Below are 25,649 nucleotides of genomic sequence, written 5' to 3'. Positions count from 1 at the left end.
GTAGGGAAGACAGGCGCCTCTAGGAGAGAGTCCAAGAAAGCTGCTCGGAACAAAGAAAATTCACATGGGCAGCACCCCCACCTACACCTGATCCCATCATGCCAATGATTCTTCCACCAGAGGAGCCCATGCAATTGGGCCAGTCTCACCTGGTTCCGGAAGAAAAGACCCAACACAGACAACTACGCCTTTGCCTATACTGTGTGGCTGAAGATCACATCTTGTCCCAGTGTCCTGAGACAAGAAAGAGTATGCAACCCCAGAGCTGGTTGGGCAGGTAACCCTAGGACTCACCATCATGACACTCCAGCTCCTCCTGCCTGTCACCTTGGAGCAATCATCCATACATTGCTCCACTTGGGCTTTGGTGGACTCCGGCTCCTGGGGAAACCTCATACAGCAAGAGCTTATTGAGCAATTCCAGATCCCTACCATTCCCACGATGCCTCCTTTCGTGCTCTCATCCATCTACGCAGACTCCCTGCCTGGACATGTGACCTGATCCATGGTGCCCCTTACTTTATGTATTGGACACTCACATATGGAGATTATCAGCTTCCACATCCTACCTAGAGCTGCAAGTCCAGTTATACTAGGTATGCCGTAGTTCCAGCAACACCAGCCACAATTTGACTGGCCCACGGTTGAACTTGTCCAGTGGGGACCTGGAGATACCAAAGCCTGTAGAGAACCTGAGGGGGCACCTGGCCTGATCATCATAGTCTCCATCTTTCCGAGACTCGCAACAGCATATAAGAAATCCAGAGGAACTCAAACCTCTCCACAGCACCTCCAGGAAAATACATTCAAAATATTCTTTGGATAATTACAACAACAACTGGGACAAGAAAGATCCGAACATAAAAAGTTGGAAAAGGAACACAGTCTTACCAAGAAACAACTTGAGTCCCTTGTCACTGAGAAAAATAAGAGATACGAATGCTATATGCCCGACTTTGACAAGAAAAAGAGAGGAACTCTACATTTCTGTTACGATTCCTCTCGTAGCTGTGCCACGAGAGGACTGTCACCTTTTCTCTGGAGGCTGCACCGAAGCCAGGGCCTTGCCTGGACAGTCTATCCTGGTTTTGCTCCATGGCCTGGGAGGCCACCGTTGCCATCTGGGCCTACCTGAGGCCTGCTCTGCTTCCTCCTTGACTTTCTGGTTTGGGCCCCGCCCCTTCTTCCTAAGGGGTCAGCCCTGTTGCAACCGTCGCTGCCCAACATCTCCACTCCGTCCTCCTTACCTCCTTGGCAACTCCCTCTTGCTCAAGTGGAAGGTTGTCTGCCGCGGCGTCTTTCTGCCGACTCCCTCCAGCGTCCCTGGAACGGCTTGACGCTGCAATCCGCCATGATTTACAAGAGCCTAAGGGCGCGGCCTTGACTGATGTACCAGCAGTGGCATGAACCTCAGGGGCATCCCCCTGAGATGGCGTCATCCATACCAGATATAAAAGGTCTCAGAAATCGCTAACAATTTGAGTTAGCAAGGACCAGTTTTGCACTCTCCTAGCTACTTTGCCTCCTCGGACTTACCAGGGGTACCTGCTCCTCGGGGGCCTTGCTCTCTCTTTGTTTTTCAGGTCACAGTCAGGAACCGGTACTCGCTCCTTGAGGGCCCATGTTACTGGACTGGTTGCTGAATACTTATTCTGCCTGGAAGTCATTGCTGCCTATTACACCAGTGAGTCACCATCTCTCTCTCAGAGCTTTCCCTGGAACCAGGTACTCGCTCCTTGAGGGCCTAACTCATTCCAACACCTGGACTACTTCTAGAGACTATTGTGTGAGTGTTACCATCAAGGTTCCGTTCCTGAACTCTGCATACTCTGCCTACTCACTATATTCATTTTCTCTACAGCTCAGTTATCCAGGATTGCTGTTCCAGTATCTGAGGGACTACAGCCCTGCCGGGCACTTCCAGCTCACTACTGCCACCTCTGGTGGTTCAATATACTGTTTAATAAAAGAACTGATATTGTTTAAATGGTTTAACTGTTTTTGTACTGCTACCCAACTGCTAAGAATCTGTTTAACGTTCTTATTACTGCTCAGTTACAAGATAAATGTATACTTTTGTAAACCGTTATGATGGCTCTACCGAATAACAGTATATAAAACTCATCAAATAAATAAATAAATAAACTAGTGTGTGTCTGTCTCCATACTCTGAGCCTGACCGGTGGTCCCTCTCAGGATTTTCCCCCAGGGGCGTGGTCATCTGCCACCGGCCCAAGGATCCACCCACAACTACCTCAAACACCAACAGGCCTGCAGTTCTTCTCTTTATTTATAGGGCCAGCCGGGTGTGGCCCATCTAAACTCCTCCCAGGGAGTTGCCTGCTTCCTGCTCTATAAAAGGACTTTTCTTTCAGTTCTGCTTTGCCTTGCATTGGAGTTACTTGCTCCTGAATGTTTCGCCTTCCAGCGCTCCGTCAGGCTTTCGTTCTTCGTTGGAGCTCCATGTCTCATCTTGATGTCAGTGATCCCGTCCTGTTGTTCCTCGCCTGTTCCTGATGTCCTGTACCTCAGGTTCCTCATCGCCTCCTTTCCTGGCGTGCCATGTTGTGGTCCGTGACCAGCCCATGGGTAGTGGCTGTGTAGGGCACTCATGGTACAAGACCATCTTCACCTGCGCAGTACAAGCCTCCGGAAGACTTCTGCTTCAGTCCTGATTTGTCTTTGAATCCTTGCTTGCTTCCGTCCTGGTCTTCGGAGTTCCTTGCATTGCGTCTGTCCATGCCAAAGACTCTGTCTGAACCTGTGCCATTCCAGCGTGGTCCGCGACCAGCCTAGGATGGGCTGTGTAGGGTGTGCCTTGGTACAGGCTTCTACCGAATCTTCGCCATGTTCCAGTTTTCATCTATTCCACACCTCGTCTAGAGCCTACTTCACATTCAAGCGTGGTCCGCGACAAGCCCATGGGTAGTGGCTGTGTAGGGCGTGCTGCGTCGCAGTCTCAACCCAGTACTTGATCTTGCTCCTGAATACCTTTGCGTGCAGTACCTTGCTTCTGAACCTTCGTCCAAAGTCCTTGCAAGAATCTTCGTGTGCGCACCCAAGTGAGTCTTCGTCTGTACCTCCAAGTTCCTCATCTACGTCTAGAGTCTCTATGTTCCAGAGTCTTCATCTGCCCTCATCCATACTCCGGCCTGCTGCTTCTTGTCATTCCTTGTGGCAGGTCCGAAAGGGCTGGGAATGGTCAGAGGACTGTTCACTAACCAACACCATGTGTTGGCTCCAGAAGCATGCAGGTCCGGCAGAGGGTCAGACTGTCCATCTCCACCCATGCTGGTACACGTCTTGCCTACCTCGGTCTGCCTTGGAGTCCTCTGGGGTCGTGCCGAGGCCTAAGGGCACACTATCTCCACAAATTGGGACCATTCTCCCAGCGCTTCCTAACAGAATGCAAGGCCTCTTAAGGCCTCCCGAAACATAACATTTTCTGTCTACTTCAATCAGTCCAGATCCTGAAAAGGAGGTGGACCTCTCCACCCTTGTGATGGGGACCGTCTTCCAGGAAGACAATCCAGAAGAGACCACCCCTTCGCTTATGGTTCCACTTAGTCCCTGGAATTGCATGAACAAGGGAAAAAAATCACAGGGGTTATCAGAATTATGGTCCCTCTGTCTTCTTTTAACTTCAACAAAGTCTTCACGATGAGCGGAATTGGAAGATACATGTACAGCAGACCCTCACTCTAATCAAGGTCAAAGGCATCAGAGGGTACTTTGCCTTGTGTTCCTTTCCAGGAACAGAAGAGTGGGACTTTCCTCTTCTGGGGAGACACAAACAGATCTACTATGGGTGTACCCCACTTGCAGAATATCTGGTTTGCTACTCCCTGGTCCAGTGACCAGTTGTGGGGTTCCAGGACCTGACTCAATCTATCTGCAAGGACATTATCCTCTTCTGCCAGATACCTGGCTCTGAGGACCAGCCTCTGTTAGATGATGTAAACCCAGATCTGGACAGTCTCCTGATATAAGAGATACAATCCCATACCTCCCTGTTTGTTGATGTAGTACATTACAACTTAATTGTCTGTCTGGACCAAGATTACTTTTATTAACCAACCAATCTCTGAAAGCCTTAGCAAACCGAACCATGCTTAGCTCTAGGAAATGTAGTGGATGTAGCTTTTCCTGAGTAAATAACAGACCTTGAGTGCAGAGCCCCTCTATATGGGCCCCTCACCCTAGGTTGGATGCATCCACAGTCAGGACAATTTGGAATGGAGGAATTTGGAGAGGTATGCCTCTGGCTAGATTGGAATTTTTCCACCAAGAGGGAGTCTTTGAGCCGTTGTATGATGCAGATTCTGTCTCAAAGATCTGGAGTGGCTTTCAGTCACAGTGATCTGAGGGTCCATTGGGCTTTCCTCATATGGAGGCATGCCAAAGGAGTAACATGGACTATCAATGACATGAGGCCCAACAACTTCAACATGTTCCATGCTGCTGACTCATGTGGATCCTTTCCACTGCGGACATCAATGTGATAATTTTCTGATGTGGAAGGAAGGCTCTTGCCTGAGACATGTCTAACAGTGCTCCAATAAACTCCAGTTGAGATGACTGGCTTTTGGGACTTGAGTTAGTTAGTGATGAACCATACTCACTCCAATACCCAGATGGTTTTGCATATTGATTCAGTGGCACCCACCTGAGAAGTGCTCTTGACCAGCCAGCTGTCCAGATAGAGAACACATGGACCCCAAATTTACATAGTTGTGCTACTACCATAGCAAGATATCTGGTAAAGACATGTGGGGCTGACACTAGGCCAAATGGCCTTGCGGTACTGGAGATGAAGGTCCCCTACCATAATCTGAGATATTTTCTGTAACAAAAAATCTCCCGAAAATCGTACCTAGAAACATTAACAAGCAGGGAAAAAAAAAACATGGGGCCCCACACTGAATAATTCCTGCCTGATTTTAGGAGAAAAACCCCTGAAGAAAGCAGGAGAAAAGAAGAACCACAACTAGTGGACTCTGCAGAAAAGAAGAGTCTGAAGAGTCACTGTGTATATATGTGGTATAATACCAGCCTGCATATGCCCAGTAGGGTACAAAGTTCTGAAAGGATGGGCTTCTATCAGATGATGTTACCTACTTGTGAGGACTGCTATCCTGCTTGTCCTTGGGGAGGGGCAGTCATTTGTGGGAAAACACATTCGTTTGGAAAGTAGGCTAAAATGCTAGCAAAAATTAAAAATAATGAAAAAGGGAAGAAATGAACCGAACACCACCCAAGAAATGTTGGAAAACCATTTTTATTTTTAGAAGGAAAAGATTAAAAAATGAATACAGCCAACATAGTGGGAAGCTTATTAATGTCACTGCATCAAAAATATCTGTTACCAATGTCCACAAAAGCACGCAGTGCACCAGACATGGAACTGCACGCGTGGGCCTGAAAACTATACTTGCACTTAAAAACCATTTGCATACTGAGGTCACAGCTGTAGGAAGAATACTGAGCCAGAAGCACCATTGCCGTGATTTTTACTGTAAAAATAATGCAAGAACACAGCATCTGCACCAAGGCTACAGTACTGTGCACTGTTTAGCTCCTTAAGAAAGTATTAAAAAAAGATGACGCTAAGCTTATGTACAATGTTGACCCATTTGACAGCAAACATTACAATATTTTACACAGTTTTAACACTTTTTGGCTGGACATTCTGAGTAACGGGGTTTGTCTTTCAGCGGTTCCATGTCTGCCATTGTGTGCATGCAAAGAGTGGTGCTGAGCACCTTACTGTGTAAGGAGTATGGGAGTACTGCACATAAAAGTAAGAGTAGCAGCTTCTGTTTCCTGCTATGCAGCAACTGAAATGCTTTCTGCACAGTTGCTGTTTTATCTGTCCACCAGATGACCAATGAACAAGCTGTGTGCATCGCAGTTGCCCTTTGGTTGATTGTCACTTCTAGTTACTGTGAACCACAAAAGGGGAAGGAAATAAAAATAAGCATTTTCTTATTCCTCCTTATTTAGCTATTAGTAGAAACCTTTGTTTTCAGTTTTTATTTTATTTTTCCTGGTAATTTCAATGTTATAACAAAAAATAAATAAATCAGTTAATAAATTATTTTTCTGCTGTGTATTATAACAGCCATCTTTCCACAGCTTCTTGCTTGATTCTTGAAGGAAACTGATCACCACAGATTCTGATCCACTAAACCTGTGGTTCTCAAACCTGTCTTTTTGACTGCTCACAGCTAGTTAGATTTTCAACATATTCAAAATGAATATGCATTGGTGACCCAATATATGCAAATTTATCTCATGCACATTCATTGTAGATATCCTGAAAAACTGACTGCTGTGGGATCACCAAGACTAGTTTGGGAACCACTAAACTAATCATTCAGTCAGGTTCACTGCATTTCTAAGAAGAGGACAGGCATGACCAATATTTCTACAGTAAAATCACCCTCCACAACAATATTCTAAAGCTAGACACTATGGGGTCGATGCAATATTTGTACGCGGAAAACGGGTGCCCAGCCACCTCTTCTGGGCACATGATGCAATATTTAAATTAGGGGTCGTGCTAAAAAGGAGGTGCTAGGGAAAATGTATGCATCCCTAGTGCCTCCTTGGCATCGGATGCACAGGAGAGATGGTTGTCAAGCGGGTTGGGAAAATGGACGCTCAATCTTCAAGCGTCTGTTTTCTCCCACTACTGGCATAAGACACACTATTCAGGCCGTGTATCTTGTGCATATCTTGTGTGTGTATATTGGGCATCCAGAATTTTTTTTTCAAAAATTTTTTTTTTTTTTAACTAAATCTGCTTTATTTGGTTCCTCCTACTTAGTATCTCTAAGATACTATTAGGAGGAATCACAGAAAGCAGGATTTTTTTTCAATGCATTCTTGAATGTGGCATATCTTTACGCCAGCCCCTGGCAGGTGTAAAATTTGCCGCATTGCAATGGGTGCAATGGATCGCGAGGATTAGCTAATAGTCTCATCTACATGGAATTTACATGTGATGAGCGCTATTAGCTACGTGGTGATTTGGACGAGCGTTTTGGATGCGCTAATCTCCATATTACATCAGGGGTTATGGACACACGTCCAATTGCGTGTTAAGCTGTGCTCTAGCTGCTGCGCACGGTATTGCATCAGCCCCAATGGAGGTAATATTCAGTAAGGTGGCCATTGAATAAGTTATCCAGCTAAAGTTAGCCAGTTAACTTGTTTCAGATAGTCAGCGAGATAAATGTTCTGCTGAATATCCCTGATTAGTTTAAAGATAGCCAGATAACTTTAATCAACCACCTTGTGAATATAGGCAGACAACATGCTACTTAACTGGATATCCACAAAAGAGAGAGGGAGTATATTTGAAAGCATAGGTATATACATTCGACAGGGACTGTGTGAGAATCAATGCATTATTGTGTGTGTGTGAGAGAGAAAGAAGATAAAGTTTGTGCGGCCCTTTTTCCCCGAATCCACATAAATTTCAGGGTGACCTAGAACACGCCTGGCTTGTTCTGGTTTCCCAATAGGAGGTGTATTGGTGTTCTAGGGCCTGGTGTAATATTTGCAGTATTGACCTTTTCATAGAGAAGGTTATTACTGTTTGAGTGCTGGTGGTTAGGATTGTTTTGTTATGGGAGGTTTACTGTATTGTAATGGTAATTATGTTTATTCATGGCTTTCTGAGGTGCCATATGAGTTCCAAGTGTCCTTTTTTGCAGTTTTCTGGTTGGCACCACAGCAGTGCATGTAAATATAATATATGTTGTGATATTTTGCCTCAGAAGACCGTATTTTGAATATTTCTTTTCATGTAAAATTTGTTACAGGTGCATAATTAAATTTTATATGGCTATAGAGAATGTGGGGTGGTGGTGTGTGTGCAAGGTTGTAAGTTTTCCCTAAGGTATGTAATACCCTTCCCTTGACCATGGGTTCTGTGGAGGAGTGGATGGGTGTCAGTTTTTAAAAATAAAGATTGCTGGAGGGAGCTGTGCTTTATTTTGACAGGCCTGGGACAGAGACTGAATGAATCATTGGGGGGGGGGGGTGCAGCACAGTAATTGTTTGTACAGGGTAGCAACAAAGCTAGCAGCAGACCTGCAGCCCTCCCAGACCCCCACTCCCTCCCTGGCCTTTTCTTCTTCCCCTGCCTGCCCCGGAACAGGAAGTGATAAGCAGTAGAGTGCACGGGAAGGAGAAAGAGCCGTGCCGCGTGGAAAAATAGCGGCGGCAGCAGTATTGGCCCCCGAGCAGTAGCGTGGCCCGGAGCAATCGAAGCAGCCGGCAATCAGCGAATGAGACAACAGTATAAGCCTCCCACAGCCGATGGGATTCTTCTTTCTTGGCCTGCAGGGGCTGGAGGCTGCTGCAGCTACTATTTGTGCTCTGGGGGGAGGGGGGGAGGAAGGGAGTGAGAGAGAGAAGACAGCCAAGCCTATGTTTAAGTGAGAGCATGTGTGTAATTGAGAGCATGTGTGTAAGTGTGTGTGAGAGAGAGCATGTGTATGATTGAGAGAAACTGGACAGAGAGGTGATGTGTGTATATGTGAGAGACAATAAGTGACTGGTCAGGGAGATGATTGGAGTGTGTGTGAGAGAGTGAGAGATTGGTCAGGGAGGTGACTGGTGTGTGTGTGTGTGTGTGAGTGTGTGAGAGAGAAAAAGCATGGAAGTGAGAAATCTGGGTATGTGAAAAAGCATGGGAGTAAGAAGCCTGGTGTTGTGTGTGTGAAAGAAAGCATGGGACTGAGAAGCCTGTATATGTGAGAGAGAGAGCATGGGAGTGGGAAGCCTGTGTGTGTGTGCATGGATGAGAGAGAGACTGGTTGGTAAGGTGACGGTGTGTGAGAGAGAGAGACTGGGGTGTGTGTATGTGAGAGAAAGAAAGTGATTAAGGGAATGAAAAGCCTGTGCATGTGGAGAGAGCGAGCATGGGAATGAGAGAGAGACTGGTGCATGTGTGTGTAAGAGAGAGAAAGTGATTTTAGGAATGAGAGGTCTGTGCATGTGGAGAGACTGAGCATGGGAGTGAGAAACCTGGGTGTGTGAGACACAGTATGGGAGCGAGAAGCCCGTACCGCAAGGATCGGTGTTGGGACCGGTCCTGTTCAATATCTTTGTGAGCGACATTGCAGACGGGATAGAAGATAAGATTTGTCTTTTTGCGGACGACACTAAGATCTGCAACAGAGTGGACACACCGGAAGGAGTGGAGAGAATGAGACGGGATATAAGGAAACTGGAAGAGTGGTCGAAGATATGGCAGCTGAGATTCAATGCCAAGAAGTGCAAAGTCATGCATATGGGGAGTGGAAATCCGAATGAACTGTATTCGATGGGGGGGAAAGGCTGATGTGCACGGAGCAGTAAACAGACCTTGGGGTGATAGTGTCTAATGATATGAAGTCTGCGAAACAATGCGACAAGGCGATAGCAAAAGCCAGAAGAATGATGGGCTGCATAGAGAGAGGAATATCGAGTAAGAAAAGGGAAGTGATTATCCCCTTGTACAGGTCCTTGGTGAGGCCTCACCTGGAGTACTGTGTTCAGTTCTGGAGACCGTATCTACAAAGAGACAGAGACAAGATGGAAGCGGTACAGAGAAGGGCGACCAGAAAGGTGGAGGGTCTTCATCGGATGTCATACGAGGAGAGATTGAAGAATCTAAATATGTACTCCCTGGAGGAAAGGAGGAGCAGGGGTGATATGATTCAGACTTTCAGATACTTGAAAGGCTTTAACGATCCTAAGACAACGACAAACCTTTTCCATCAGAAAAAAATCAGCAGAACCAGAGGTCACGAGCTGAGGCTCCAGGGAGGAAGACTAAGAACCAATGTCAGGAAGTATTTCTTCACGGAGAGAGTGGTGGATGCCTGGAATGCCCTTCTGGAGGAAGTGGTAAAGACAAAAACTGTGAAGGACTTCAAAGGGGCATGGGATAAACACTGTGGATCCATCAAGTCTAGAGGACGTGAATAAAGAGGGGATGGCTCGCATACAGAATGCTGAACAAGCAGCAGCCCTCAAGATAGAAGGGCTCAAAATAGAAGAACAACAGGAAGCCGCTGATGCCACAGCCGCCGCCGAAGTGCGCAGAAAGGCTGAGCTAGAGATCGCCTCAGACCTGTTGCAGTAAAAGGGAGCAGCCCTTGAAGCCCTAATTAAAGGTCTTGGGGGGGGGGGGGGCAGTTGTCACAGCCACGAAAAGTAGCAGACGCAGGGATCAATAACCGGGGCCTGCAAGCCCAAAGGTGGAAGGAGGCGGCAGAACACTGCACGGAGCGGCAGTAGCCACAGAGGCATTCACGGAGCGGGATGCCAGTGGTCGGTGTTCCACCTTCACGGAGCGGAAGGATGGAGGGCTGCCATCTCCAAAAAAAAAAAACAAAACAAAACAAAAAAAAAAAAACAGGGTAAGAGTATGTAAAATTACCGGTGAGGTCATAGGCTATAGGTATTGCCAATTATTAGGCTTGTTCAATATTTGTTTGTTAATGTGGCTCGCGGAAATGGGGGCTACTACCTGGAGATAATACCCTTGGTTCAGTGTACATACACACAGTTGATGAGACTCCATCATTGCTCTGGGCTTCAACGGCAAGAGGTAATGTGGAAGAAAAAAAAAAATTGTATTCACAGGGAAGCGAGGTGTAGCTGGGTAGATACTTTACTTTCAATGCATGTCCAGCGTAGCTCTTTGCTTCAACGGCAGGGGAGATAGTCTAATCCTTCTCGTTCAATGCATAGCTCTCTGCTTCCACAGCAGGGGGAATGAGGAAGGGAGGATCTGTATGTGGATTGCATAGTCTGGGTGGACAGGGGCAGGGGTGTGGCCTGCTTGTTGCGGCGGTTGCTACCCCTAATTGAGCTGGATATTCGCTTGGATGCAGTTCCAGCGCTGCTCTCTACAATGATGGTGGGGGGAGGGGAAATAGAACTAGAGAGTACTAGAAGCCAAGCGTAACAAGTATGAGAGAAATAAAAAAAAAAAGTACATAGCTTGCTGGGCAGACTGGATGGCCGTTTGGTCTTCTTCTGCCGTCATTTCTATGTTTCTATATGTAAGATAGAACACGGGAGTGGGAAGCCTGTGTGTGTGTATGGCATGAGAGAAACTGTTCAGGAAGGTGACTGGTGTGTGTGTCAAAGACTGGTTGGGAGATGATTGGTGTGTGAGAGACAGAAACTGGTCATGGGGGTGTGACTGGTATAGTGTGTGTGTGTGTGTGTGTGAGAGAGAGACAGAGAGACTGGTCATGAACCCTAAGGAAGAGGACTATGAGTATAGAGCTTAGCCACTATTGCTGCTTCTGGTGTGTGCGACGGCCCACATGGAAGAGGACAGCAGTAGGAGAGCTGCTGGAGGGGGTAAGTAAAGGTGGCTTTTTAAGTTTATCTTTCTTGATTGACTGCCATTTTAATTATTTAATATTATGTGATGTGTCTCTTTTTTTGAAATATTTTATTGGTGTTTGGAGAATTTTTAATAGTTTTTATGAGTTTTTAATTGTTGGATGTTATTCTGTTCATAGCTGTTTTGAAACATTTATTCTGCTTATTAGTATAGTTCTACAATTATTTCTGTGTGGGGATCTATAGCTGCTTGCTAGTTCTGTTTTCCTAATAGGAGGTGCATTGGTGTTTAGGGCCTGATTTAATATTGGTAGTGTTGCCTTTTCATAGATAGGGTTGTTACTGGTTGAGTGCATTCCATAATACAGGTGTAACTGTGTGCGGATTAGTTTATATACATAACTGCAGATCCTGGGAGTATGTTAGGTCGGTTCTGTGTGTGTTACTGAGGTGAGATATTTTACTAGCATGTAAGTGTTTGTATCAGTCTTATTTGTTGTGTTTTCTCAAGAGGACATGCATTGGTGGTAAACTGCTATCTTTTCAGCATAGCTCACTGCTTCAACGGCAGGGGGGAATGAAGAAAAGATGATTTATATTCAGACAACAGCTAACAAGGACTGAATTACATAGTCTGGATAAGCAAATAAGCATGGATGTAGCTTGCTTGTTACGGCAGTTACTACCCCGAATCAATTAAGCATGATACTTCACTTGGAATACATATCCAGCGCAGCTCACTGCTTCAACGGCAGGGGGGAGTGAAGTAAAGTGGAATTATATTCAGACAACCAACAAGGACTGAATTGCACAGGTTGGGTAAACAAATAAGCATAGGAGTAGCTTGCTTATTGCGGCGGTTACTACCCCTAACCAATTAAGCTAGATACTTCACTTAGATGCACCTACAGCACTACTCTCTACAGCAATGGCAGGGGTGGAAGGTAACTAGAACCAAAAAGTTACTAAGGGCCAAGTGTATCAGATAAGTATGAGAAAAAAAATAAGTGTGAAAGCTTGTTGGGCAGACTGGATGGGCCGTTTGGTCTTCTTCTGCCGTCATTTCTATGTTTTTATATGTTTTCATAAGTAGGGCTATTGAGCCTGGTAGTAGAAGGAGTTTGAGTTGCTGTTACTGAGATGACACCAGAACCAGAAAATCTTTTTTGTAGGGTGAGTTGTATGGGGAATGTCTTAATTCTGCTTTACATCCATTATTGTGGGTTAGGGGGGGGTTCCCGTGGATGCAAACTGTACTTTTACATCTAGCCCCGTGACGATCATGGGTTCAGTGTGTCATGCATCTGAGAACCATTTGTTAGGTGTGTCCTGACAGAAGAAAGGTTGAGAACCACTGCTCACTCCATAGCTCAGCATGGAAAAGCCCTCAGTGAAGGAGAATTTATTAAAGAAACTCTTCTAAGATGTGCACCAGTTCTATTTCATGATATGCAGAATAAAGATGCAATTATTAAGCGAATATCTGAGTTACCACTCAGTAGAAATGTCATGAAAGACAGAATAATGAGACTGAACACAAACATACAGCATCAATTAAAAAGAGATAAATAATTGTAAATATTTTTTGATCTCTCTTGATGAAACTACTGATGTCACATCAAATGCTCAGTTGGCCATTATTGGTCAATATTCTGATGATCTCATAATGAGAGAAGAGTTGATAAAGTTAGAATCAGTGCCAATAAGTACATCAGGAAGCGAAATATGTAAGGTTGTTGTCGTGTAACGGGCCTCGAAAGGCCTTGCATTCTGTTACGTAGCGGGTGTTTTAGTGTGCCCTTGGGCCTCAGCCCGACCCCAGACGGATCCAGGACCGAACCGAGGGTTGATGGCGTGTTCCAGCATGGCTGACGGGTTTACCCTCTGCCAGGCCTGCAAGCTCCCAAGGCCAACAACATGATGATGTTGGAATGTGAATGGTCCTCCGACCATTCCGAGCACTTTCGGACCTGCCGCTTGGATCGGCATGGAGCAGCAGGCCTGGCCTGAGGTTGAGGGCGGACGGGCCTTGACACAAAGACATGACACCAAGGTCGATGCAAAGGCATCGCAGACGAAGACATGACACCAAGGCTGATGCGGACGGCATCAGAGACAAGGGCTGGCACAAGACATGACACCAAGGTAGTTGAGGACATGACACCAAGGCTGATGCGAGGACATCACGGACCAATGGTCAATGCGACGGCATCCCGGACCAGGGTCGATGCGACGACATCAGGAGCAAGACGTTAACATGATACCAAGACTGATGCAACGGCATCCGGGACGAGACGAGGAACTTGACGAAGTCCAGACGAAACGAGAAGCTGGGCGGAAGGACATTGGCACTGTCTCTCAGGGCGCCCTACACAGTCCACCCGCGGGACTGGTCGCGGACCACTCTGTCCCACTGCGCACCCTACACAGCCCGAGGAGGCTGGTCATGGACCATGCTGAGAATGGGACGAGCGCAGGGAAGAATCCAGCCGAGGCAGAACTTTGACAACGGAGCCATAAGTCATCCGGAGCTCCGCAAAGGCTGGCAGGACATGACAGCTCAGGAGCACAGGAACGAATTCCACCTGTAGGCTACTCCATGCTCGGAAAAGACGTCATCCGAGAGAGCACGGCCTGACAGGACCAGAAGGCTCAGAAGCGCTAAAGCAAACACCAAGAAGGGCAGAACATCAAGGAACCTGGGACATCAGGAAGCAGAAGATCAAGATGAGACACCAGGACACCTCAGGCACGCACATGACTTGACATGAAGAGACGAAACGAAGAGGAGCTCCACGAAGAAGACCTGACGAAGCTCTGGCAGACAGGAGCCTCCAGAGTGAAGTAACTCCGATGCAAGGTGAAGACTGAAGTGACGGAGCAGCCCTTTATAGGGCTGGAGCAGGAAGTCCAATCTTAGGTGGGGCCAGCACACTTCCTGTGTCTGGCCCTTTAAATCCAGCAGAGAGGCGCGGCCGCGCGCCTAGAGGCAGGAAGCTGGCAGTGCAGGACCGTGGACAGCGGCCTGCACAGCGTCGACGTCCTCATGTAGCAACAGGACTGGGCCTGGAGGCAGGCCCGAAGATGGCAGCGGCTCAAACCGCTGCAGGAGGCCCCGGGGGCGGCTCCAGCCGCCAATCGAGCCTGGGGCTGGCGGCATCCGGCCGCGAAGATCACATAGACATCGGCGGTAGCTCCGTGCCGCATGAGGGAAAAAGTCTGCGACTCAGGCCACAATGAAGGCAGGCGACACGGGCAGCCTCCGGGCCACGAAGAGCAACAAAGTCCACGGCTCTGGCCGCGCTGGAAGGCCCGACATCGGCGGCGTCCATGCCGCGTTGGGTGAAGAAAGCAACAACCGGGAGAAGGTGAGCAGTGCCTGCTCGCGGGGGGACCTGCGGGCAGGGTCCATGACAGTTATACAAACATTCTGTGACCTAAGCATTGATATCTCTAAAGTTGTGTCAGTGACGACAGATGGGACACCCAACATGGTGGGGAAAAAAATGGGATTTGTAAAATTGTTTATGGAAGCTATTGGACATCCACTTGTGCCTTTTCATTGTATTATCCATCAGGAGGCGTTATGTGCCAAGGCAGGATTCACCAAATTAAATGACTTAATGTCAGTTGTAACAAAAATAGTGAATTTAATAGCTGCTCGACCCCTTCACAAGCGAGAATTTTCTGCACTTTTACTGGAAGTTGATTCAACCTACAGTGGACTGCTGATGTTCAATAGTGTGAGATGGCTGAGCCGAGGAAAAGTTCTGGAGCGGTTTGTGGAGTGCTTAGCAGAAATTAAGGTATTTCTTGAGGATAAGGATCTGGGGAACTTTCCTCAGCTCAATGATCATAAGTGGGTCAACACACTGATGTTTTTTACAGATCTCTCTGTTCATATTAATGAACTGAACTTAAAGTTACAAGGTTTTGGCAAAAGTACTGATGTTATGTTTGGATACATAAAAGCTTTTGAAAGTAAACTTAAAATTTTCAAGGAGATGTAGAAACTAAAACATAAGTATTTTCCTCGAGTAACAAAGTATTTTGAGAAGGCCAGCACAACTGTACAAAATGAAATGGAGCTCTTGCATATAAAGTACCAGCATATTTTAAACTTGTTACTTGACCAGTTCGGTGAAAGATTTAATCAATTTAGAAGCCTGGAACAGACAATGAAAATAATTAAGTATCCGGATGTAGTAGTCTACAGTAGTTTGGAATTAAATGGTTTCCAATGGATGCAAATTGATGATTTGGAGATGCAACTTGCAGAATTTCAAGACAGCATCTGGGCTCAGGTGTTTGTCGACTTGAGGTCAAAGCTTGAGAATCTGGAAAGGTATCGCTTGGAGAATGAAGAGGAGTGCCACTACGAACAGGAAATTTGGAGAGCTTGGAACTGATTACCGGTCACTTTTAGCACTCTGAAAAATCTAGCGATGGCTTTACTCACAATTTTTCCTTCTACGTACTTTTGTGAGACCTTATTCTCAGCGTTAAATAATATTAAAACCAATAAAAGAAACCGACTGACAGATGAAGTTAGTAGCGCTTGTTTGGGCTTGAAGTGTATGAAATACCAACCTTCAATTGAAGATTTAGCCAATTAAATTTAGCAACAAAAAAGTCACTAAGCAGGTAAGGTAAACAATTATTTGTTTTTGCTTTATTAATAAATACAGTACATATATTAAAATTATAACTTTTTGTTATTAGAGCTACAAATATCACAAAATTATGGATTTTTCTAGAAGTGACAAACCACCCGAGTTATGCTCGTTTTTTTTACGAATTTTGACACACTGAGCTCAAAAGGTTGGCCAACACTGGTATAATGGCTGCTCATGCAGCAAGCTTTAGGGCCGGTGCATTGTTTGCCATCACAACATTTCCAGGCCTCTGAAGCATGGGGAGAAAAAGCCATGGCCTAGGCCAATGGCCTGCAGATGTGACTGTACAAGGCACTTGTCATGGCACCGATCCTTTCCTCCCCTCCCAAGACACCCCCCATTTGTATGCGGTTTGCCACTAACACATAGGCAGAGATGTAATAGTGAAACAAGCATGTGTCTTACCTATGAGTCAACCGTCACCGTACAGGCTGTCCTCAAAATTTTTAAAGATCCCCGATTGCCTAAGTATAAAGGAATCGTGCACAGCTCCCGGGAACAAACCTGGCCACCTCGTCCAGGATGCGCATTCGTACGACGCAGACCACTTGCACATTATTGGAGTGGAAGAACTTTCTTTTGCGGTATGTCTCCTCCCTCTCACAGGGTGGGAAGATGGCCATGTGGGTGCAGTCGATAGCTCCGATAACATTGGGAATGTGTGCAAAGGCATAAAAACCTCTCTTCAAGTCCATCAAATCCTGCCTGTTGCGAGGAAATGTTATGTAGCGAGGAATGCAATCAGTCAGTGCTTCGATGATCTGGTCCAGACAGTGTGAAAAAGTGGTTTGCGATATTCGCCCCACCACCCCTACTGTGATTTGGAAAAAGCCGCTTGCTGTGAAATGTAGGGCGGCTTGGTGAGTCCAGGGATGGCGTGGGACCTTTATGTAACCGGATCCAGATCCCCTCAGATTTCTTCATATAATTCCAGGATAGTCCGAGAGCTGAGGCGATACCTGCTAACCACAAAGTCCTCTGGCCTACCCAGCAAGGATGTTTGTGGAGGAAACATATGCTCCATGTATCTCCTGCGCCGTGGCTGCCTGTGTGCTAGCTGCTGGGCCGGGTCCCGAGTCTGCAGGACTGTGCTGCTGCTACTTCCCTAGGAGGCTTGGAACAGGCCTTGGCTGTTCTTGAGGGTGTTGTTGTTCTGCCTGTCGTCTGCGGCAAGCCTGCCGATGCATCCAGTATGCTGCAATAATTACACTTGCCACAAACAATATGGCTTTAGGAAGGTAGACTGGGTAAAAACCAATGGTTTTATTGGCTAGGAAGGCCTGTCAGCTGCGATAAATACTTTTTTCATCATACTGCCAAAAATAGGGGGGGGGTTCATTAATCATTTCACATTAGGGCCCTAATGCCCACATGCATGCCATAAATACTGCATCGTGAACTGCATATGCAAACTTTTCATTTGTATTCAAGTGGGAGGGATTTGGAAGGAGTTTGGGTGGAGTAAATGGAAATAAGGGTTGGTTAGAGTGGCGTGCGTTAGAGTAATGCACAGCAACGCAGGTTTTAACGCCAGAAATAACTACACCTTTTTCCTGGGTGTTGTACCTGCGTTAGCTGTGCGTTATGGCCAAAAACATTTTTAATCGCAAATTGCGTTTCGGGGGGGGGGAGAGAGGTGAGAGAGATAGCCTCTGTGGAGGCTCACTTAATCTGAACTAGTAACTCGGGTGAGATTTGGGGTGGGGGGGGGGTGAGTTGGATTTTGGGGGGCGGTTTTACATGCATAGTCATATGTACGAACAGCATAGTTAGCATCAGTGAAGATTTAATGTGATTTGGAGTGATGAAAGGTGAAAGAAGAGTAGATTTGTACCATGTTCTCTCTACCTTGCTTGATGCACTCTATACTCTCTCTCTCCAAAATGCGAGAAAAGCTGTCCAGTCAGTAATATAGCATGCATCGGACTTCTCAGCTTGCAATGTGATAATAACACGAGTGCGATACATTTAATGTGCGTTGCAGTAAAATACCTATGTGACGTGCTACCAGGAAAATTACCCTATCCATCTCCTTTTTCTTTCCTTTTTTTTTTTTTTAAATTGCTGGCACTATTTTTGCTATATTTATAGCAAAATGATGAATCTAGGCGAAGGTGTAGTTATTTCCTGCGATAGACTATCGCACATTATTGCGGGATTTATCGCATGCAGCACTAGCACACCCTAATTTCCATTAACTCCACCCAAACTCCTCCCACTTGACTACTAATTTCAAATTTGCATACGCATTTTGTGCTGCGGTATTTATCGTGTGCGATTACGCCGTAACGCATGCAATTAGACCCTAATGCAATTTGATAAATGACCCCCCTAGTTAGTTATAGTTAAAAATTGGCTAAATTAGCTGGTTATTTTTACCCCGTCCCAGAACACCTCCTTTTGATCCATCTAAAATTTATTCAGATAAGTGACTAAATATTCAAAAAAATTGCCATTTAGCAGAGTAACTTGTGAGTTGTCTGGCTAAATGGCTTTGAACATTGACACCTATGTCGCCAGTTTTAGCTAGATGAAAAAATAATGTCCAGTTAATACTCTACCTTTAAGTATATAATGCACAAGGAGCAGAAATGACAAGGTGGAAAAGTTCTTACAATTGTGCATGTAAGGGAAAAATACATCGGAAGCCGATCCAGTTAGCTGTGTAGCAGTAAAGATAGCGAAGATCGGTGTACGGAAAAAGCCCTTTATTGAAATTTGCCCGACTCTGGCCGAGTTTCGCTCTTTGGTCGAGAGCTGCCTCAGAGACAACTAAAAACAAATATATAAAGTATCTAACTAGATAAACGAAGCTTGACCGACGTGCCGCAAATGCGCAGTAGAGAGCAGCTCTACCGCGCATGCGAGCACGTCGGTCACAGTGTGCCTCTTAAAAATGGCGCTGCAGGAGCGGCGGTGGCACCGGCCCGAAGACCAGGAGCGGCGGCGGCGGCCCGAAGACCAGGAGCGGCAGGAGCGGCGGCGGAGGCCCGAAGACCAGGAGCGGCGGCCAGAAGACCAGGAGCGGCGGCGGAGGCCCGAAGACCAGGAGCGGCAGGAGCGGCGGCAGCGGCCCGAAGACCAGGAGCGGCGGCGGCGGCCCGAAGACCAGGAGCGGCAGGAGCGGCGGTGGCCGTCCGAAGAGCGGTGGCGGCGGCGGCCCGAAGAGCAGGAGCGGCGGCGGCCGAAGAGTGGCGGCGGCGGCGGCGGCGGCCCGAAGAGCAGGAGGGGCGGCGGCATGCGCGCAAGGGAGGGAGGGACAGACGGACGGAAGGAACACCCCGGAGATCTACTGAGGGGAGGAGGGAGGGGGGAGAGAGAGGAGTGACTGAGGGGAGGGGGGAGGGAGGAGTGACTGAGGGGAGGAGGGAGGGGGGAGAGAGGAGGGACTGAGGGGAGGGGGGAGGGGGAGAGAGGAGTGACAAGGGAGGGGGGAGAGAGGAGTGACTGAGGGGAGGAGGGGAGGGGGGAGCGAGGAGTGACGGGGGAGAGAGGAGTGACGGGGGAGGGGAGAGTGACTGAGGGGAGGAGGGAGGGGGAGATAGGAGTGACTGAAGGAGGAGGGAGGGGGAGAGAGAGGAGTGACTGAGGGGAGGAGGGAGGGGGGAGAGAGGAGTGACGGGGGAGGGGGGAGAGAGGAGTGACTGAGGGGAGGGAGGAGTGACTGGGGGAGGGGGAGATAGGAGTGACTGAGGGGAGGAGGGAGGGGGGAGAGAGAGGAGTGACTGAGGGGAGAGAGGAGAGAGTGGGGGGAGGTGGGAGGGAGAATGAGGGGGAAGGAAATGAACCAAAAAAATGTTAATGTAGCCCGTTTTAACGGGCTTAACGGCTTGTTACAAAATAAAACACACATACAAAGAAGTAAAATTAATAAACATAAATGGGTGTACAAATTTCAGAAATAATGCAAATCATAACATGTATGTGTTGCTGACAACATAATGGAATACAGAAAAACACAATACAGAAAAAGAACTGAAGACACAGTGGGGCAGATTTTAAAAAAACTACGCGTGCGCATACTTTTGTTCGCGCACCAGGCGCAAACAAAAATACGCCGGATTTCAATAGATATGCGCGTAGCCGTTAAAATCCAGGGTCGGCGCGCAGCCTGCCTCCATTCCCTCCGAGGCCGCTCCGAAATCGGAGTGGCATCGGAGGGAACTTTCCTTCCACCCCCCCGCACCTTCCTCTCCCTCCCCCTACCTAACCCCCCTACATTTGTTGCACAAGTTACGCGTGCCAGGCCGGCGCGCCATGGTCCGGTCGCTGGTCCAGAGGCCGCAGCCATGCCCCCGGAATGCCCCCGATGATGCGCCGGCCGCGACATGCCCCCCGACAAGCCCCCCCAGGAAAGCCCCGGGACTTACACGCGTCCTGGGGCTTTGATAGTGTCTAGAGATCTGAAGATGGTGAAGCAGTGTGACAAGGCAATAGCTAAATCCAGAAGAATGCTGGGCTGCAAAGAAAGAGGAATAACCAGTAAGAAAAAGGATGTGATAATGCCCTTGTACATGTCCTTGGTGAGCCTCACTTGGAATATTGTGTTCAATTCTAGAGTCCATATCTCAAGAGGGAGAAAGAAAGGATGGAGGCAGTCCAGAGAAGAGCGACCAAAATGGTGTAAAGTCTGCATGAGAAGACCTATGAGGAAAGGCTGAAGGATCTGAATATGTACCCAGGAAGAGAGGAGGTGCAGGGGAGATATGATATAGACCTTCAGATACCAGAAAGGTTTTAGTGATGCACATTCTACAAATCTTTTCTGTTGGAAAGAAATCAGAACTGAGGGTGACAAAATGAAACTCCAAGGAGGACACAGAAATATTTCTTACAGAGAGGGTGGTGGATGCCTGGAATGTCTTTCCAGAGGAGGTGGTGAAGATGAAAACTGTGAAAGAATTCAAAGGGGCATGGGATAAACACTGTGGATCCCTAAAGGCTAGAGGATGGAAACAAAGAAAAGAATGCATGGGGGTAACTTGCTGGTGCGGTGGTTACTATCTTTAACCAAAAAGCCTTCATACTCTTGATGCTACTCCATCATAGCTCTCTGCTTCAATGGCAGGGGGAAAAGGAGATTTGAACAGCAATCAATGAGGGCCACGATCTTCATGGTCTGCGGAAACAAATAAATATGGGGGTAATTTGTTGATGTGGTGGTTACCACCTTTAACCAATAAGCCTGATACTTTGATGCAACTCAACTTTGCTCTCTGCTTCAATGGCAATGCATAAGGGGGAAATGGATTCAAACAGAAACCAACGAGGGCCCTGACTTTTACAGTCTTGGAAACTGATAAGCATGGAGGGGTAACCTGCATGACACATGGTAATCTACTATCATAAGCTTGCTGGGCAGACTGGATGGACCATTTGGTCTTTTTCTGAGGTAATTTCTAGGTTTCTATGGGAGCCTCATAATCTCTACTTGGTGATTTTTTGATAATTGTTTTGATAATATCTAAAATAACTTCAAATGTCTTGGAGTTCCAATATTTTGGAAAGTGTTCTTAAAGAATAATGATGTGATCCCAAATTCCTGGTTTTCTTGTAAATGATCTAGGAAGGTTGCTTACCCTTTTCTGTTTATAAAATAATGGGAAGGTCATGTTGAATGTACTTTCGGTGATTCACTTACAGGTAGATTTTAAAAGGGTTACGCGCATAAGTTATGCGCGTAACCCTTTCAAAACCCCCCTGCGCGCGCCGAGCCTATTTTGCATAGGCTCCGCGGTGCGTGTCCTGGGGCTTTCCTGGGGGCGTGTCGCGGCGGTGCGTTATTCAGGGGTGTGCCCGTGGGCGTGGTTCTGGCCTGGGGGCATTTCGGGGGCATGGCCGAGGCCTCCGAAATCGCTCCTGGGCCGGGGAATCGTGCAGCAGCGGCCGATCGGCGCAGGCGTAACTTTCACGATAAAGGTAGGGGGGGGTGTAGATAGGGCTGGGTTAGGTAGGGGAAGGCCGAAGGAAAGTTCCCTCTGAGGCACCCCATTGCGTGTGCCGGCGTACTTTTGTTTGCGCCTGGTGTGCGAATAAAAGTACGCGTGGGCGTACATTTATAAAATCTACCCCTTAGTGTCCCCTTTAAGAGATGTGGGGAAGCGGATCCTCTAAGGGGAGTATTCTAAGACCCATATAAACCTGTGTTCAAAGTTTGGTGCGAAAAGATCGAAGGGACTCATGAGAAGGCTGTTTTGTTCACCATGCCTTTCCTCAAGGAGAGGGTTCTGCAAGGGCTTTCCTCCTCAAGTGGAAAGGCCCAAGGCTGAAGGAGTGTTTCTCTCTAAGGGGAAACCACTTCGGATTCAGGATTTAGTCCCGAAGATTGAGGCATGATCTGAGGTCACACCATCAGAGGAAAACTAAAGAGTACAGTGGTTCATCAGGATGTTAGTTTGGAATGCCGGGGAATCCCTTGAAAATGCCTTAAGATGGAATCAGGAGCCTGTTTGGGAAAGATACAGAGTTGCCTTATGTGGTGAGATAAATTAACATTTTTCAAGTGGGAGGGTAATGAAGTGAGCACTGAAAGAAATGCGAGTAGTCTTTTCTACTGAAGAGGACAGTTGGAGACTACTTTTAATATTCCTCATTTAGGGGATACTGAGTAAACAGTGGGTAAGAAACATTTTGTTCATTTTTTATATGTTTATGGAAGAGCTGTAGAACCGTGATCACATCAGTGTCTAAATATTTTGTAATCTCTGACTACTGGAAAGCCCCAGAAATTTAATTTTGCTGGTTGAATATATTTTCCTATGTGAGACCATAATTTATCCCACCATTTTTGGGTTCATAAGAGGAGGGCATCAGTACTGAGGAATGGAGAAGCAATCAGAGATGGGCACAGTAGGGAAACAGGTGTGTTTGAGTTTCCTTTTTCCAGCTTTCTAAATATTGCACCTGCCTCTTTACCAGGTCCACTATACTATCTGTTTGAGCATAGTTGATTTTGAACCCATGAAGATTGGTGCTTAGCTCCAAAGCAGGCATCAGGTATGCTCTTATTTTATGTGTCCTGTCTGGGGGTTGCACAGATAAATTATTAGTATTCAGTATTGTAAGTCAGTGGTGCCAAAATCTGTATATGCCTTCTATGAAACAGCCTGGAGATTAGCAAACTAAACATGCCCATGACTGACAGCAATCGCAGTAGATGTCTGAGACCAATGTCAACAGTATGTCAAGCAACACGTCCAGAGCAAGGCTGCCCTGTGCTACAAATAAAAACATTTAAAAACATTTAACAATTTTCATGTTTTAATATATGATAGTTTTTTGTTCTTATTTAGCAATTACATTTACACTGCTGTTGGGATTCTTTAAAACAACAAAGGCCTCAAGTGGATAGCCTTCAGACTGGTACTTTTGTGATAAGAGTGGTCTCTTACGCTATCTTATGGTGAGAAAACTGCAAAGGTTTCCTGAAACTAAGAATTCAAGTAAGACAGCGCTTATTTCTCCCAGTGAAAGCCTTTATTCTGACAGGCAAAATCAGTAACAGAATAAAAAAAAAACATCTGGGATAGGCAGAGGATCCTTTACTGTGAAGAGGGAAGGAAAGCCAGAGATCAAATGGGGTCTATGACAGGGTCCTTAAGAGCCACAAACAGGGCTGATTTTCAGGATATTCACAATGGATATGCAAGACATATATTTACATACAATAGATGCAGTGCATTCAAATGTTTCTTCCTGAATATTCATTGTGATATCCTGAAAACCAGATTGGTTTGTGGCTCTTGAGCACCAGAGTTGGCCATCCCTGGTCTATGACATTGCACCAGTCAGAGAGTAAATTGGGTGGACTTAATGGGCCTTTTGTTCTTATCTGCCATCATGTTCTCCGTTGCAAATGGAGAGCAATGGATATTGACTAAGAGCATATTCTTCATTATTTTGGTGAACAAAAAAAACTGCTTTTGTAGGATCCCGAATCCCAGCCAGTCAGAAGTCCATAAAATAAGTTTGGTACTTAAACCCTTATCTCCCACATGATAGTGCACAGCACTGCCTCTGAAGCACTAGCCAGCCTGCAGGCCAGCTTTTTGAGTAAAAATGTGATATATTTTTATTTAACCATTTCAAAAATAAGTGCACTAAATGCATTTCTAAATTTCTGAATACTCTGCTCAGGGTGGAAGAGGTCATGTCAAGACTCCTCAGCAAAGAATGCTGAATGAGAGAAAAGCAGCAACTAAGAGTGGCAGAACAGAATCTTTGCTGGGGTGAAAAGATATATGGAGAGCTATGTGCTGGAGTGATAAATCACTGATCCTTTATAGTTTTTCCTTACTTATTTCTTAGTAAAATTAAACACTAAAGGGTAGATTTTAAAAAATAACGCAATCACGTACTTTTGTTGGCGCACCAGGCGCCAACAAAAGTACGCTGGATTTTATAAGATACGCGCGTATCTTATAAAATCCAGGTTCGGCGTGCGCAAGGCTGCCGATTTTGGGCAGCCTGCGTGCGCCGAGCCGCGCAGCCTGCCTCTGTTCCCTCCGAGGCCGCTCCGAAATCGGAGCGGCCTCGGAGGGAACTTTCTTTCGCCCTCCCCTTCCCCTCCCTAACCCACCCCCCCGGCCCTATCTAAACCCCCCCCTACCTTTATCCATGGATTTACGCCTGCCGGAGGCAGACGTAAATCCACTCGCGCCAGTGGGCTGCTGGCGCGCCAAGACCCGACCCCGGGGGCTGTTCCGGAGGGCGCGGCCACACCCACGGGCCCACCCCCCAAACACCCCGTCACACCCCCCCAAATGCCGCGTCATTCGGTGACGCCCCCCAACACGCCCCTTTCAGGAAGCCCCGGGACTTCCGCGCGTCCCGGGGCTCTGCGCGCGCCGGCGGCCTATGCAAAATAGGCGCGCAGGCGCGCGGGGGTTTTAAAATCCACCCCTAAACCTATTTCTTTTTAGTCAAAGGTGTTACGACCTCCCTCTTAAAATTGTCCTTGTTCCAGTGCATCCTGGTAGGTGACTTAAGAAGTAAAAAGACCAAATTTTTCACTCCTAATCTCTCTAGCACTAGCAAAAAAAAAAAAAAAAAAAAGAAAGGTTTTTAAATAATTAAGTTGCTGGTTAAAATAAACAAATATTAAAATTCTCCCTTTTCTCAGTTGTTTCCTCAAAATGCTTTTTTTTATAATCTGTTTTTGAAAGCTTCTTGAATAAAGGCATTCATATCACCTTTCCAAAAACGGTTTGCATGGTAAAACATGAACTTCAAAGATTTTTGAAGTTTACACTGTATTGGGTTTTTTATTATTTTTCATTAGTGTTGCATAGTAAAATATAAAACCACAAGCTGCACAATTTCTGGAGTAAAAATGGGTTCACCTTCAAGGCCAGATTTAAACATTAGGCAATGTAGACACGTGCATAGGGTGCCAAATTCTGAAGATGCCCAAATACTAGGACCTTCCTACTGATCTCTTGACTTCCAGGGTGAAAATGCCCAGCTCTGGTCCTCAGCCTATGGGTGCCATAATCTTAAATCCGGCCCTGCTTCCCCTGTACTGCCAGTGATTGAAGACATGCGATTGCTGCTACCTGACAAGGGCACAGGAAGAGTACAGTAAGGAGGACTAACAGAAAACTAGACATCTGCATC

The sequence above is a fragment of the Rhinatrema bivittatum genome, chromosome 2, assembly GCF_901001135.1.
Source record: "Rhinatrema bivittatum chromosome 2, aRhiBiv1.1, whole genome shotgun sequence".
Lineage (NCBI taxonomy): Eukaryota > Metazoa > Chordata > Amphibia > Gymnophiona > Rhinatrematidae > Rhinatrema > Rhinatrema bivittatum.
The sequence above is the reverse complement of the archived record's forward strand: the minus strand, read 5'-3'. Positions refer to the sequence as shown.